The sequence below is a fragment of the Salmo trutta genome, chromosome 2 (assembly GCF_901001165.1).
Source record: "Salmo trutta chromosome 2, fSalTru1.1, whole genome shotgun sequence".
In the NCBI taxonomy this organism is placed as follows: Eukaryota; Metazoa; Chordata; class Actinopteri; order Salmoniformes; family Salmonidae; genus Salmo; species Salmo trutta.
The window spans coordinates 26,793,844-26,808,845 of NC_042958.1; the positions used below are offsets into that span (position 1 = coordinate 26,793,844).

The window sequence follows — 15,002 nt, forward strand, 5'->3', positions numbered from 1 at the left end:
TGTTGAGAAAAAGGCTCTTTACATGGCAGTTGATGGGAATCAGTTCAGCTCTGTGTCCTGGTGACTATTCTGTGTTGCTTGCTGATTTAAGACAATCTTTTCTGGGATTTGGACCCATAACGGTCAACAGGTCTTTCATTCAATGGGTGTATTTTCCCAGTGTGAGTCCACAGAAGACCGAACAGCCGTCCTCATTGAGTTTTCGTTACCGTCAGTTGGTCATCTTTCCTTTATTTCATCACCTTTATCCACTTGATTCTAATAGAGTAAATATAGACATGATGGCATTGGGATGATAATCCCCCCCTCTGTTAGTGGGAGTGACAAGGTGTTTAGCTGCTCTCTATATGTACTGTCATGTGAATGTCATGCTTAAAGCATGGAGGAAGGCCCGTTGGCTGCCCTGTTGACAGGACAGAAGCGTTCATTCTACTGGCCTACATCCAGAACATTCCCTCACCCTGTCATCGACACAGAGGACAGTTTTAACTCCCCACATCAACCCGATACTACATGGCAACCTCCTTTTCCATCACTTCTTATATGTTACACATACTGCATGTTCCTATGGGTTGTTGATATGATGAGAATCTTAGAATAGCCTAGTGGTCCATGTCAGACCTTGACTGCCATGATTTTGTCACCCCTACACCTTCTGGAGAATGTCCCTGTCATTTTCCACTAGTCATTAATACATGTATGTCAAAGGGACTCAGAAAAGATGGCTGCCTTAACCTTCGACATTACCAAGTATTTAATGACAGAACCAGCAACATTGAGAGAATATTACCTAGCTACAGTTATTTTCTAGAAAAGTTGGCGCAAAGTGTTTGCGTGTGTCGAGGTAGTGAGGTGTCCGAGGGGATGGTTGCCCTGTGACAGCTGACTTGATCCCTGTGAGTTGAGAGAGACAGAGAGAGTGAGTGAAGTCAATTTCTATTTCTGGGAGATTGAGTGCTATCAAAGCACCAGCCAAGAGGCCATAAATGGCTGCCAGCGTCTCCAGTTACCTCCTGCTGGTTTTGGGCTGCGGACGCCCACCCTCCGCTGAGGTGGAATTCGGACCTCTTCTCTCCAGACCCACACAGCCATGTCAGGTCTAAGCCAGGGCCGTATGTATCAAGCGTCTCCGAGTAGGAGGATTGACCCCCCCCCCCCCCCCCCCCCCATGTAATCTTATTTGTTGTGATCTAAAAGGGAAAACTGATCCTAGATGAGATGCACATATTGTCCCAAGTAGCTGTTGGTTTAGTGTGGTGCTTGCAACACCAGGGTTCTGGGTTTGATTTGCCCCAGGGGACCAGTACAAAAAATGTATGTGCTCCCTACTGTAAGTTCAGAGCGTCTGCTAAATGACTAAAATGTAAATGTGTTATCCCAGCCAGGTAAAACATCCAGGGATAAATAGAAATGCTGGGATACCAAGACAGACTGGCACCTCAAGTCAAGGGGTCACATTCAGACTGAATATTTTTACACATCCTGTATGAAATTAACTTTGATTTTAGTGTGGTGTATATGCTGTGGTGTGACACTGGTACTCTTTAGTACATGTGTTGTATCAAGTGGCTTCTATCTGTAGATTGTGACTGGTTGATGGTCTGAGTAGACATACACCTGGGGGCGAGAATCAAGATCGCCTCAAGGGATGTAAGGATCAACGGAGACTCATCGCTTCCCGATTCAAATGTTTAATATTCAAGCGCATCGGTGTTTCTGCTCATAGTACATTATTTTTACCTTTCGAAAATACCTTGTCTTATGTGACAACTGATGCGTCCTTTCCGTCAGTGTGGAACTGCGTTGACAATCATTGATCTACATGTCAATGTGCATGCCGAACAACCCCAGGCAATATCAGTAGCCTAGTCAAACTGCGCACTGTGCTCAGCTTCGCCTGCTGGCCAAGGGAGGCGGCCTGTTCCTGATCACGCAAGCCACTGCTAAAATGGCTTGCATGATATTAGGCTTTATTAGTTGAGTGACAACCTGTGTAATTTGCTAGGTTATTGTTATCTATGTGATGTTAAATAGTTTTTACCTGATTTAAAGTAAGTTACCGGAGACACAACTCTAATCTGGCTATACCTACTGAACGGGGCTGACAATAGATTCTATTTTCATTGTTTAGGTACACCATCGGCAATAGTTTGGGTCGTTTTGCTTTGACCAATCCGTGTAGATGGTCATTTTTAGATGGCAAGTTGACTTTAATTTCATAACGAACACAGCAATCACTTTTGCGAGGTTCACTGCATGGCCGATGCGAGAGAAGAGAAAATCACTCTAAATTTCCAAATGATTGACATCTGATTCTGAGTTGCGGGGGGGATCTGAAGTTGTGCTATATATTCAACAGCTGAACGATGAATATGGATACATTACTACCTCAAACACTTAATCTGCAAAAATGACAAGTGAATTAGTGTGTGTGGGGGGGGGGGGGTACAGGCTACATTTCTCCCTCTAATCTGATAGTGGGGGGGTAGATGCTTAGTGTGCCCCGTATGGCTCAGGTCCCTACATAGTACATACAACATTTACACACACACACACACACACACACACACGTCAGCTCAGAGAGGCCCAGCTCATGAGCTCCATCAGAAGCAGATTATAATTTAGAATGGAAAGTGAATGTGTTTATGCAACAAATGTTATTGCATCGATTCTTTCTCTAATCAAACTTGCACCGAATCGTTTCAAACTAAAATGCATTTCCCGTATCGGAGCCCATGTATCTAGATGCGTATCGAATCATCTTGAAAGGGAAAGATGCACATCCCTAACAGCCTCTTCAACCACCCCTTTAACTCCTTGTCATTGCTTATTTCCTCTCTTCTGTGTTTGATTGATCTAGCCTGAGTGGGAAAGCACCGTTCTAAATTTGTCAGCTCCCTGAATCATGCCTGCTGCAGATATAACTGCCACACATGGGGGAGGGGGGAGCGAGAGGAGGGAGGCGGCCGTCGTTCTAACGGTGCTGGCAACTCGTGCATCATGTCAGTCGTGTCCTACTAGCCCTCCTGTGCTTAGCTTCGATCTTCTCCCAGACCCACTGTGGAACTATCCGGCCCCCAAAGACCCAACACACTAGAGACCTACCCCCACGGACTTGCCCCCAGAAGACCTACCCTAACCTAGGCACTACTACCAACAGACCTACCCCAGCCCAGGAACACCTACCCCAGAAGACCTTCCCAGCCCACGAACACCTACCCCAGAAGACCTTCCCAGCCCACGAACACCTACCCCAGAAGACCTACCCCAGAAGACCTACCCCAGCCCAGGAACACCTACCCCAGAAGACCTACCCCAGCCCAGGCACTACACTATCACATCTAATCTGAGAGGAAAACTTAAGTAAGGAGTTGAGTTGGGGAAATGTTGGGGGAAGGTTTGTGAGGAGAAGATACCCTTTTTAGTAACCACATTGAAATACTGACTGGCTTCTAAAAGCCTTTATACGGTTTGAATGGAATGCTAGCTGGGCTGTTGTTGGGTATTTTATATTATGTGTTCAGTGAAGAGGTGGTCTGATTTGATATGATCGCTGGCTGGATGACCCCTATCTATTGGAAGTGAACTGGTTTGATGATGGACCATGAGGAAGGGAGAGAGTGCAGCGAAATGGGGTGTTGCTGAACCCAATGGTGTTCTGGAACAGTCCACATCCCCATTCTGGTTGATTGGAACAGTCCTTGTTGGAACCCATTCTCGTTCTCTCCTCACATTCCCAATTTCATTCTGGTACCTGCCTGTTTGACTTGGTGCTGCACAGCAACTCACCTATCCTATCCTAGCCCAGGAGTCTTCCTCCCAGACCCGTTAGAAGTATGACATGCACAGATTTTCAGCTTAAATCAGAAAATGTCAATAGTCAGTTTGATGCTGAACTTTTGTCCACCTTTTGTTGACCAGTATAGCTTTTTATAAAATCCTTATGAAGATTCTTAATGCTCTGAAAAGGTGACAGCCCTATGACATTTCCGATCCACTTTCTCGTGAGAGATTGTTGATATTTCCACGCTCATATACTGCTTCAGATTTATTATACCACAGATGAATGTGGTGAAGTGCAAAAAGCTTTAGAATAGGTGAAATTGCGATTTGGGTAGTTGGTTTGTCTCTCTGTGTGTGTGTGTGTGTGTGAGACCGTAAAGGACTGGGACATAGCTCTGTCATGACCTGACACTACAGCTGCACATTGTCCTGCACCTGTTCTGCTCTCTCTCGGTCAGGATCAGAATACACAGGACAGAAATAGAGCACAACTGCCCTGACAAGGAATGCGCGCATGCTTGCTCATAGGACTATGGCAACATAAACAAATCTAGGGTTGGGAATTGCCAGGGACCTCATGATACGACGTTATCACAATACTTAGTATCAATTCTGTATGTATTGCGATTCTATACTGTAATTTTGTGATTTGATGTTCCAAACATATTACTCACTATGCTTTGTCTGCTGCCGAGAGACGGAGCACGAGAACATTTAGTTTTCATCAGTCATGGAAATAAGTGCTGAAAACATGTTGGCTCACTATTTAAAAAGATGGAGAACAAGCTATAGGATGAAAAATACAAGAGTTTTGGCGCAAGTACAGCCAACTAGCGCTAACTAATGCTACTGTGGCAAAAAAATATTTATTTGTGGAATGTAGATAATTTTTTTTTTTTTATAGCTGCAGTATCATCCTAGATCAGTACCACATTAAGATGGCTTTGCATATACAAATCCAGAGTTGAAATGTGATCTTGAGGCCCATTTAACACCTGTGAGGGCGCTTCATTATTTACTTAACATCTCTCAGATGGATATCACCTGTGGTCTGGACAAGACACCTTAAGTGTGTGTAGGATCCTGTGTACTTAAGTGTGTGTTTGTGCACGGTTTCCACATGTCATTTGATTGGGGCCAACTGTTGGCTAAGTGTCTATTTAGCACCGTTCCATAAATACCCAGTTTTAGCGTTATCTAATAGGCTAACTGTGATCTAATTTCCGGGTAGCTTCTGGCTTGGGTGTGAGAAAGGAAAGTCCTGATGCCGTCCCCGTAGTCTACAGTTTCAGTCCCCCCCCCCCCCCCCCCCATAAGCCTTTCACCACTTTTACTTTGTTGCCATGGCATCTAACATCAGCTGTTTGTAATAGCGTCTGAGCCCCAGGGATTCACCCTCCGTGACCATCCAGTCTTTTCAGACGTTTACTGGAAGCACTTATATACTGTAGCTGTTGTCTTGGCAGAGACTGTTTCTTCGCACTCCGATCACTTCATGTGATGACCCTGGGAGAAGTCCATTTAAATGGATCCTTCTGAGATGGAGAAAGAACTTGATGTTTTGTGTGTTAAGATTGCAAATAGTCTCCCACTGCAATGAGTGCTGACATGACCGTCGCATCTCTCTCCAATTTTAATAAAGGTGTCCATACAATCTGAGGATAGATGGGGATGTAGACTGGATGTAGAGCTTGTTTACTCCGGCCCTGCCAGGAACAGAAACGAGTCCTATCACCATGCATCTCTCAGCCAAGTGAGGAAGTAGACGCACCGTTTTGGACAGGAGAGTACTCCAACTTGACATGTCTCATGTTGTTGACCTTCTCTTCATTTAGCTTGGTGATATCTTTGTCATCACACACTCCAATAGGTCTGTTATTAGAGGTTTGTTTTGACGGCCTTGTTTGGTCTCTCCAGTGATGGGTGTCCATAGAGAAGGCTGGCAGCAGAACAGAATGTTCAAGAGTACTGACAACAAATCGCCTGGTCTTAAGGACATGTGAGACTAACAAGAACTACTGCTATGTGCAATAGATCACCTGCTAGGCGTGTAATCATTAGAAAACAAACCTAAAATGAAGTTCAGAGACGACAGAGCGTCCAACCGTTGCAACCGACAACGTTTGTTTTGGTCTGTCTTGTCATTTAAGATGGGTTGGGACTGGGGAGGCCTCGTGTTCAGGTCAGGGTTGTGTTGAGTGTGACACACAATAGCTAAATGTTTTGCAATAGGAAATCTGTTCTTCTTGGACCTCCCCTGTTTCACTCAGTTTCAAGCGTTGAATTGAATTGGATCCTGGCCTACCTGACTGTACTGTAGGATCTCTAATGGCCATCCTGAGGTGAAGGGTCAGCTGACACTTCCCTAACCTCAAATGTTGTCTGGTGATGGATATTCTGTCTGAGACAATGAGGAGGTTTGGACTTTTATTGAGCGACACGTCCAACATCCCAACAGCCTGATGGTTCATGACACAAAGGTGGACCTGAGCCAGAGCCAGCCATGCAGGAGGAAGCCTCAGACCAAAGCCAGAGGAGAGTCTTAACAAATGTCTGGCTTGACCACGCAAGTCATTGGCCGTGTCAGAATACTTGCGTTCTTTGGAATGGGTGGTTAGTAATAGGTTCATCTTATTAAATATGTCAAACTAAATAAATTGTTTTGGGACACAACATTTGCTAAACCTCATCTAAATCTAGTAATGAATCCAATTCACACACTTATCAAGAGATCATCCCTACAACCTCTGATCTGGCGGATTGTATGAGTGTGCCCCTGGCTATCGTCAATAAATAAAAAATAAAATAAAATTGTGCCGTCTGGTTTGCTTAATATAAGGAATTTGAAATGGTTTATACTTTTACTTTTGATACTTAAGTATATTTACAATCAAATACTTTTAGACCTTTACCCAAGTAGTATTTTACTGGGTGACTTTTACTTGAGTTATTTTCTATTACGTTACCTTTACTTTTACTCAAGTATGACAATTGAGTACTTTTTCCACCACTGCGTATATGAACTGTAACTCAGTAAAATCTTCAATTGTTGCATCATTTTTTGTTCAGTGTGCGTGCGTGCGTGCGTGCATGCATGCATGCATGCATACAGTACCAGTCAAAAGTTTAGACACCTACTCATTCAAGGGTTTTTCTTTATTTTTACTATTTTCTACATTGTAGAATAATAGTGAAGACATCAACACTTTGAAATAACACCTATGGAATCATGTAGTAACCAAAAAGTGTTTGAGATTCTTCAAAGTAGCCACCCTTTGCTTTGATGACAGCTTTGCACACCCTTGGCATTCTCTCAACCAGCTTCATGAGGCAATGCTACCAAATACACTCAATTAGTATGTAGACTTCTGACCCACTGGGAATGTGATGAAAGAAATAAAAGCTGAAATAAATCATTCTCTCTACTATTATTCTGACATTTCACATTCTTAAAATTAAGTGGTGATCCTAACTGACACATGACAGGGAATTTTTACTAGGATTAAATATCAGGAATTGTGAACCTTTTTTTTTTTTTTATGTGTTAAGCTGTATGGCTAAGGTGTATGTAAACTTCGGACTTCAAGTGTGTGTGTGTGTGTGTGTGTGTGTGTGTGTGTGTGTGTGTGTGTTTTATTCGAACCAATTTTTTACTTTTAGCCTCCCATAGCATGGAACCTAACTACCAGTACCTTATTTATGTGCTTTCTGACCTACATTTACATGTTAGTAATTCAGCAGACACTCTTATTCAGAGTGACTTAGTGTATTCATCTTAAGATGGCTAGGTGGGACAACCACATGTCACAGGCATAGTAAGTACAATTTTCCTCAAAGTAGTTATCAGCAAAGTCCTTTGCTTATAACTTAAATTTCACTCTTTGACAAGAGTCAGAGACTCAAAGCCACGAGAGGGTAGAACACATTTCAAATGTGCTTGTTACACTGAGCTGGTTGTAATCTAAGATATGTGAGTGTGTTCTGATTTGAAACATATTGGTGACATTTGGACTGTAAGGTTGCGTAGAATAGCAGAAGTGTCAACATTGCGCTGTGTAGAATAGCTGAGGTGAGCGGTCATACTGTATTCTTGTAGACAGCAGCGATGATGTATAGAGGGATCTATAAACAGCTGTGGCACACATGCACGCACACAATTGTCGTAGACTGATTTAAATGGCATGTAAATAGCACAGACAACTGACTCCGATAGTCACCACACACACAGAGAGGGAGGCAGAGTGGACAGTCTCGGCAAGCTAGGATGCATTTTCCTACAGGTGTGGAGGGAGAGAGCAGAGCTCCGAGGAAGTGCCTTCCAGTGTGCGTGATCTATCTCTCTGTATCCAGGATCCCCTGGGGTTTAGCCTCCTGTCTGGTAGCACTTATTCCAGTACTAACAGTAACATCAGAACTGTCAGCTCTGCTGCTTATAAATGGAACAGACCCTTACCAGATATGTGTTGATTGGGTTCTGGCTGCACTATTTAGAATCATTTGGAATTTGGAATGTACTGTGTGATTCTATAAAAAAAAATCTGAAAGTTTCACCAGCTGCACAGAGCTTTTAAAGGGGGATTTATTCGAGAAACAAACGAGGAGAGAAAAGGGAGAAAGGTCTAGGAACAGACAGGGAGAGAAGGACTGGAATTGGGAACATGTCTGCGTTCCAATGGAGCTTAATTTGAGCTCTCCATTTTAAATTGGTCTAACTTATTGTGCCCTACATCCCATTGAATTAGTATGGCCCTTTCCTTTTTTTATGGTTATTTAACGCCATAGGAAGAGAGCTGAGTAAATAGTGTCAAAGTAACCAGTCAAAGGTTCATGGGGATATGAAATATGCCGACTTTCTGGTATATTACTGTACTGTTCTGGCATCTACCCTAAAACCTTTCCTTTTGTGTATTGAGTTTCCACACAGTCATTTCTCTGGGAATAGGTACAGCTTCTCTGTCTTGGCCAGCAGAATTTTCTGGTGTTTCAGTTGATTAGTCTTCCAATGGCACAACCTCCTACCTGCTGGCTTACCTTTTGACTGTTATGGCCTTGATTCTGGCTGACCAGTGGCTGAAATATGAAAGATACTAAATAAAGGGTTCCAAAATCGGTATCTGTCCTAGTCCCAGCTTTTCCCATACACTAAACAAAAATGGGATGACAGTTCCTGGGAATATTGCCGGGTGGGAATGGAATGGGAAGAACACCAGGAATGCTTTGGCAAATGGGATCGGTGGGGGCCTCCCGAGTGGCGCAGTGGTCTAAGGCACTGTGGCGCAATGCTAGAAGCGTCAGTAGAGACCCAGGTTTGTTGGTGCGGTTGGCTTCCGGGTTAAGCGGGCGGGTGTTAAGAGCGGGGTTAGGCGGGTCATTTTGGAGGACGTGTGACTCGACCTTCCCCTTCCGAGCCCGTTGGAGTTTCAGCGACGAGACAAGATCGAAATTGGTGAGGAAAAAATGCGTAATAATAATAATAATGAGTTTGGTGAAGTATTCTGGTGCTGTATGTTGCATTCCACCTTTTTCTCTCTTTCTGTGGAAATATTTCTCTCAGGGTCTACACTAAATTAAAATCTCATAATGGGTTTCAACTCTCGAGCTGCATGCTGTTAACCAACACTGTGGGGGTAGTCTGCACACATTGTTAGTGAGCTCTAAAGAGCATTCCACCTTGAGCCATCGAGAGCCACTTCTTAGGGACGCTTTTATCTGGGTTATCTTGGGTAAGTCTGTCAAAGGGTGGGGCAACAGGGCATAGCTAGCTAGTGTTTACGGATGGAGTTGGACGTAGTTATCTTGGTCCTCCTATTTGTGGCAGTTGTATCTGAGAAAAAGCTTGTGTGTGCAGTAAGCTGAGGCCAGGATCTTTTTGGAAGGTTTGAAGTTTGTGTGCTCTGCCTTGGACATTGCCATGGTCTGGTCTTTTGGACTGATACACATTGTTCTTGGGTGTTACTGGCCCTGGTCCCAATAGAGATGGTCTGGGTAAGTCCAGACCAAGCCTGGGTACCAGCCAGTGAACTGTGACGGTAAATACCCAGTCAGTGACCTCTGCTGCCCAGCCACTCAGCTAACACCTCACCTTATTAGGGTAGCTTGAACAGAGTGAGCTGGCTACAAACGAGGCCAACCTATCTTCCATTGTGTCAGCGTGCGTGCGTGTTATGAAGGGAATGTGTCTGACCTTGTGCAGTTCTCTGACTGTCCAAGGACCAATGACTGTTATGACCGCAAACTGGGACAGTAAATTTAGACCTTTGGTCCTTCTACAAGTGTCTGAGGAAATGTAGCGCTCCCAAATACGGACTGTCCCCAATGGCACCCTATTCCCTATGAAGTGCACAACTTTTGGCAATCAAGACCTTTTTCTTCTTACCCAGAGTCCGATCAACTCATGGGTTACCATTTTCATTTCTCTGTGTGCAGTTGGAATGAACTTGAAGGTAGGCGATAACTGGAAGTCTACAAGAACCGCTAGCATGGTAACCCTAGTTAGCAATTGCGCTAGTGCTGGTTAGCAACTTCCTTCAAATTGCATGCAGGGAACTAAAAATGGAATCCATGAAAGCAGAAAGTGGGATAATTACAAAAATGTTGCTCTATCCCTTAAAAAGCAGTCTCGGCAGAATTATTCTTTTTTTTGCAGTGGCAGCTAAATTAAAGGGGAACACCATCTTTACCTCTTCATGCTATGCCTACCTTCTGTATTAGTTTATGGTTCTGTTGGCGTGATGGACTCTGGGCTGAGTACTGCTGTGTGTCTGTAGAGACATGGCCAAACGTGCTGGACAACTCCATCGTTAATTTGCCAGAAGAGAGGGATATACAGTATTTCCTGTGGGAGAAACAGTAAATCTGGGCTTTATTTCTGAGGGGGAGGCCTGGGATGAGAGGTTGAGTTCTGGGCCCAGATTTCGAGACAAACCTGCTAACGTTTCCTGCTTTCCTTCGCCACGCACGCACGCATACACTCTATCAACGGGCTCGAGGAGAGATGCTGGGGTCGTTTAAAGTGCTATTGCTGTCACTGGATGTCTTTTTAAGTGTTTGTATACAGTAATTCAATTCTTATGTTGCATTAATCTGACACCCAGGCATCTGTGTTGTGTATAATTGGTGGGGAGGTGTGGACATGCTGCTGTTACGATGATAGAGGTCTCATCGTTGGCCTGTTTTTGTTCAACATCCCAAAAAAAGTGATTTGCTTGGATTGCCTCAGAAGCTGGCTTTTGTGTACTGATCAAATTCAAAATTTGTCAAATTACTGATGTTTGTTTTTGTATTACAAGCTCTTCCTCCCTCTCGTCTCCTTATCAGTAACTGTACTAACAAAGATCAAAATGACGTTTTTTTATAAAACAGAGGTTTATAACCTTTCAGACAAAAACAAAAATGTGCAGCATTGTACGCGTCTACATTTTTCAGACAGTAGAATTCTACTTCGGCATAGAATATCAGGGAAACAATACCAAACAACAACAAATTAACTTTAATGTACTTTTTTTATTAAAAAGTGGTCTGTGCGCATGCAGGCTGCACACAGGTAGCTCGAGATTATTTGATTGACAGTTCTGGTTGCTTAGTGATTGACGATGGTCCCGCTTCAGAAGCGGCATTCCTTTAGACAAATAAAATGCCCGTTCAGACAAACAAACATGCCATAGCCGAGACGCATTCAAGGTTACCACATTCCATATGAAATGGTTATAACATTAATCTCTAGTGGTTTACCTTGAAGATTTGTTATGGGATGCAGTTGCCAGATTGGGTCACTTTTTGAATGTAATCCAGCCTAATGCAGAGCAACAATGTTTGACTGTCCCGATATTAGCAGCCAGGCGTGTAATTACAAGTTAGTGCCTCTCCATTGGACCACAGGACTGGTTACCAGATACTTGTGCGTGTGTGCATTAATACTGGTAAGTGTTAGCTTGGTCTGTTTTGTACAGTCTTGCCAATTCTTATGCTCATTCGTTGTCATGTTATGACTAAACGGCACAAACAGATCTCGCAATGGGCTAGTTAACTGCCTCTGATTCCAAACTACATTTGTAATCATAGAGCTAGTACAGCAGGGGCCTTCAACCTTCTAGCCCAGGGACCCCCTCCCAGGCAAACCGGTGACCCAGAGACCCCCATCATGTCTTATCGTCAGGTGAATGGCAAGGAGAAGTAATCAACATTTTAAAATGAATATATTTTGTAGATTATTAATATTTTGCCCTCCACACATAATATTGAAAAATAAAGATGTTTTATTGTTACAAACACTGGATAGGTGCAGTGAAATGCCGTAGTAGTATAGTGTCCCTAGAGCAAATTAGGTTTAAGTGTCTTGCTCAAGGGGACATTGACAGATTTTTGCCCTTGTTGGCTTTGGTATTCGAACTAGCGACCTTTTGTTTAGTGGCCCAACACTAGCCACTAGGGTACCTTTCACCCTTAGAAGAGGAAGTCTAAACTTTATCGTAGCCTATTAGATAAAGTTAACTCAAACACGTTTCTGCTAATAGCTAAATAAAGGTTGGCAAGTTCATTCAGTCAAAGCTTACCAGCAACCAGCGGCACACGCTGATGCCTCTTTAAAGCCTATGGCCGCATTCCTCTGCCCAGGCGTTGCTGACGCATGCCAGATCTTACAACGCATGGATAGGTATTTTATGTATCAGCTACCAGCATACGTTATAGCAATCTGGTTCCTGAAAGGCACAGTCGGTGATGTGGCACATAACGATTGGTTGACGCAGGCGACCGCGACCATTGGCTCAATATTACATTGTAGAATAATAGTGAAGACATCACAACTATGAAATAACACATATGGAATCATGTAGTAACCAAAAAGTGTTAAACAAATTTGAGATTCTTCTAAGTAGCCACCCTTTGCCTTGACAGCTTTGCACACTCTCGGCATTTTCTCAATCAGCTTCATGTGGCATATTTAACATTTTTATTTTTGTTTACCCTTTATTTAACTAGTCAAGTCAGTTAAGAACAAATTCATATTTACGATGACGCCCTACCCAATTAACACGTGTGCCTTAGAAGTTTAATTTGTGGGATTTATTTTTCTCTGCTGCAGAGGAGAAGTTCATTAGAGTTACCAGCCTCGGAAATTGCAGCCCAAATAAATGCTTCAGAGTTCAAGTAACTGACACATCTCAGCATCAACTGTTCAGAGGAGACTGTGTGATTCAGGCCTTCATGGTCGAATTGCTGCAAAGAAATCACTACTAAAGGACACCAATAAGAAGACTTGCTTGGGCCAAGAAACACGAGCAATGGACATTAGACCGGAGGAAATCTGTCCAAATGTGAGATTTTTGGTTCCAACCGCAGTGTCTTTGTGAGACGCTGAGTAGGTGCACGGATGATCTTTGCATGTTGTCTTCCCACCGTGAAGGATGGAGGTGTGGGGGTGCTTTGCTGGTGACGCTGTCTGTGATTGATTTAAATTCAAGGCACACATTTTTTTGACATTTTAGTCATTTTAGCAGACGCTCTTATCCAGAGCGACTTACAGTAGAGTGCATACATTTTATTACATTTTTAAATACTGGCCCCCCGTGGGAAACGAACCCACCACCCTGGCGTTGCAAGCGCCATGCTCTACCAACTGAGCTACACTTAACCAGCATGGCTACCACAGCATTCTGCAGCGATATGCCATCCCATCTGGTTTGCGCTTAGTGGGACAATGACCCAAGACACACCTCCAGGCTGTGTAAGGGCTATTTGACTAAGGAGGAGAGTGATGGAGTGCTGCATCAGATGACCTGGCCTCCACAATCACCCGACCTCAACCCAACTGAGATGGTTTGGGATGATTTGGACTGCAGAGGGAAGGAAAAGCAACCAACAAGTGTTCAGCATATGTGGGAACGCCTCCAAGAATGTTGGAAATGCATTCCAGGTGAAGCTGGTTTAGAGAATGCCATGCGTGTATAAAGCTATCATCAAGGCAAAGGGTGGCTACTTTGAAGAATCTCAAATATATTTTGATTTGTTTAGCACTTTTTTGGGGGGGGGTCACTACATGATTCCATATGTTTTATTTCATTGTTTTGTCTTCACTATTATTCTTGAATAAGTAGGTGTGTCCAAACTTTTGACTGGTACTGTATATATTTCCGTGGACCCCTTGCACTCCCGCCACAGACCCCCTGTTGAAAACCCTGAGCTACAGTTACAGTACATGTGCTACAGCAGAGCCTGCATTGGTTTGCCTGCCCATCCTCTGGCACCGTAGGGTCGTCACATTTTAATGACTGATGATAATAGTAAGGACGTTGGTCTGCGGGTTGGGTATGCATCAGATGGTGATAGATTTCCATGGTCAAGGGAGACCAAAAGGCGTTGGTATCCTGTTCTGTTAGGCTGTTAGCCCCACCAAGCACCTCTGTGTGACCCAACCACACCTGCGTTCAAAAAGTGTTTTATTTTTTATTTGAATTAATTCAGCTGCACTTGATTTGAGATTACCTGATGGAATGGACCAATGGTATAGTCCCAAAAGTGCAATCCCTGCCCTATCTGGCACTCCAGACAGTCTCAATCAAAAGCTAAACGTTTTGGAAAGTAAACGATAACATTAGAACCCAGGTCTGGACCCAGCAGGAGAGAGCAGAGCACAATGTCTGCTTCTCTCCAGACTCAACACTGCATTCCTCCAGTGGACAGAGTCTAGTCCTCCTCCACTCTCCTCTGTCTATATGGGGATGAATGTTAAGAGTGAGTATGGGTCTGCGGTGGTTATGGTTATCCTATGGCTGAGCTTCTGTGGCGTCCTGCTGCCACTAGGGACAGAAGAGAGCTAAAATGTTTCACCCATTCAAGAAAATGCTTGTCGTTGTATTGGGTGTAGGAGACATGTTTCTCTAAGTATTTCCACATCTAATTGGTTTCAATGCTTTGTTTTTCAAGCTACATATTAGAATATAACTGAAAATTATCTAAAAATAAATTCCCACATTGGGTCTCAAAGGTAGGTAGGGTTGGTCAGATGGAATCTCTTGTTGCGGTTAATGCTGTTATTAGTGTATTGTAGACTACAGACAAACGTATAGCCGTCTCACCTGCCGTGTTACCAGATGAGCTCACCATGGAGGGAGAGAGAAGAGTCCAAACCTGCCACCTCTAATAAACTGATCTGACGTCACACCTGGGTTCAAGTAGGACGTGTTTGGACACTGCTACTGCAGTGTTGGGTTGGTGACATC

General features: G+C 43.7%; 1 protein-coding gene across 2 annotated transcripts in view; it reads left to right on the top strand.

Annotated features, from left to right (window-relative positions):
- The first annotated feature begins 3,181 nt into the window (after positions 1-3,181).
- The window catches only part of svila (supervillin a), a 79,985-nt gene continuing 68,164 nt past the window's right edge, over positions 3,182-15,002 (top strand). For both annotated transcript variants that reach the window (XM_029699622.1, XM_029699614.1), the window contains exon 1: positions 3,182-3,363. The gene's annotated coding sequence lies outside the window, so the exon portion shown is untranslated. The remainder of the gene's footprint in view (positions 3,364-15,002) is intronic.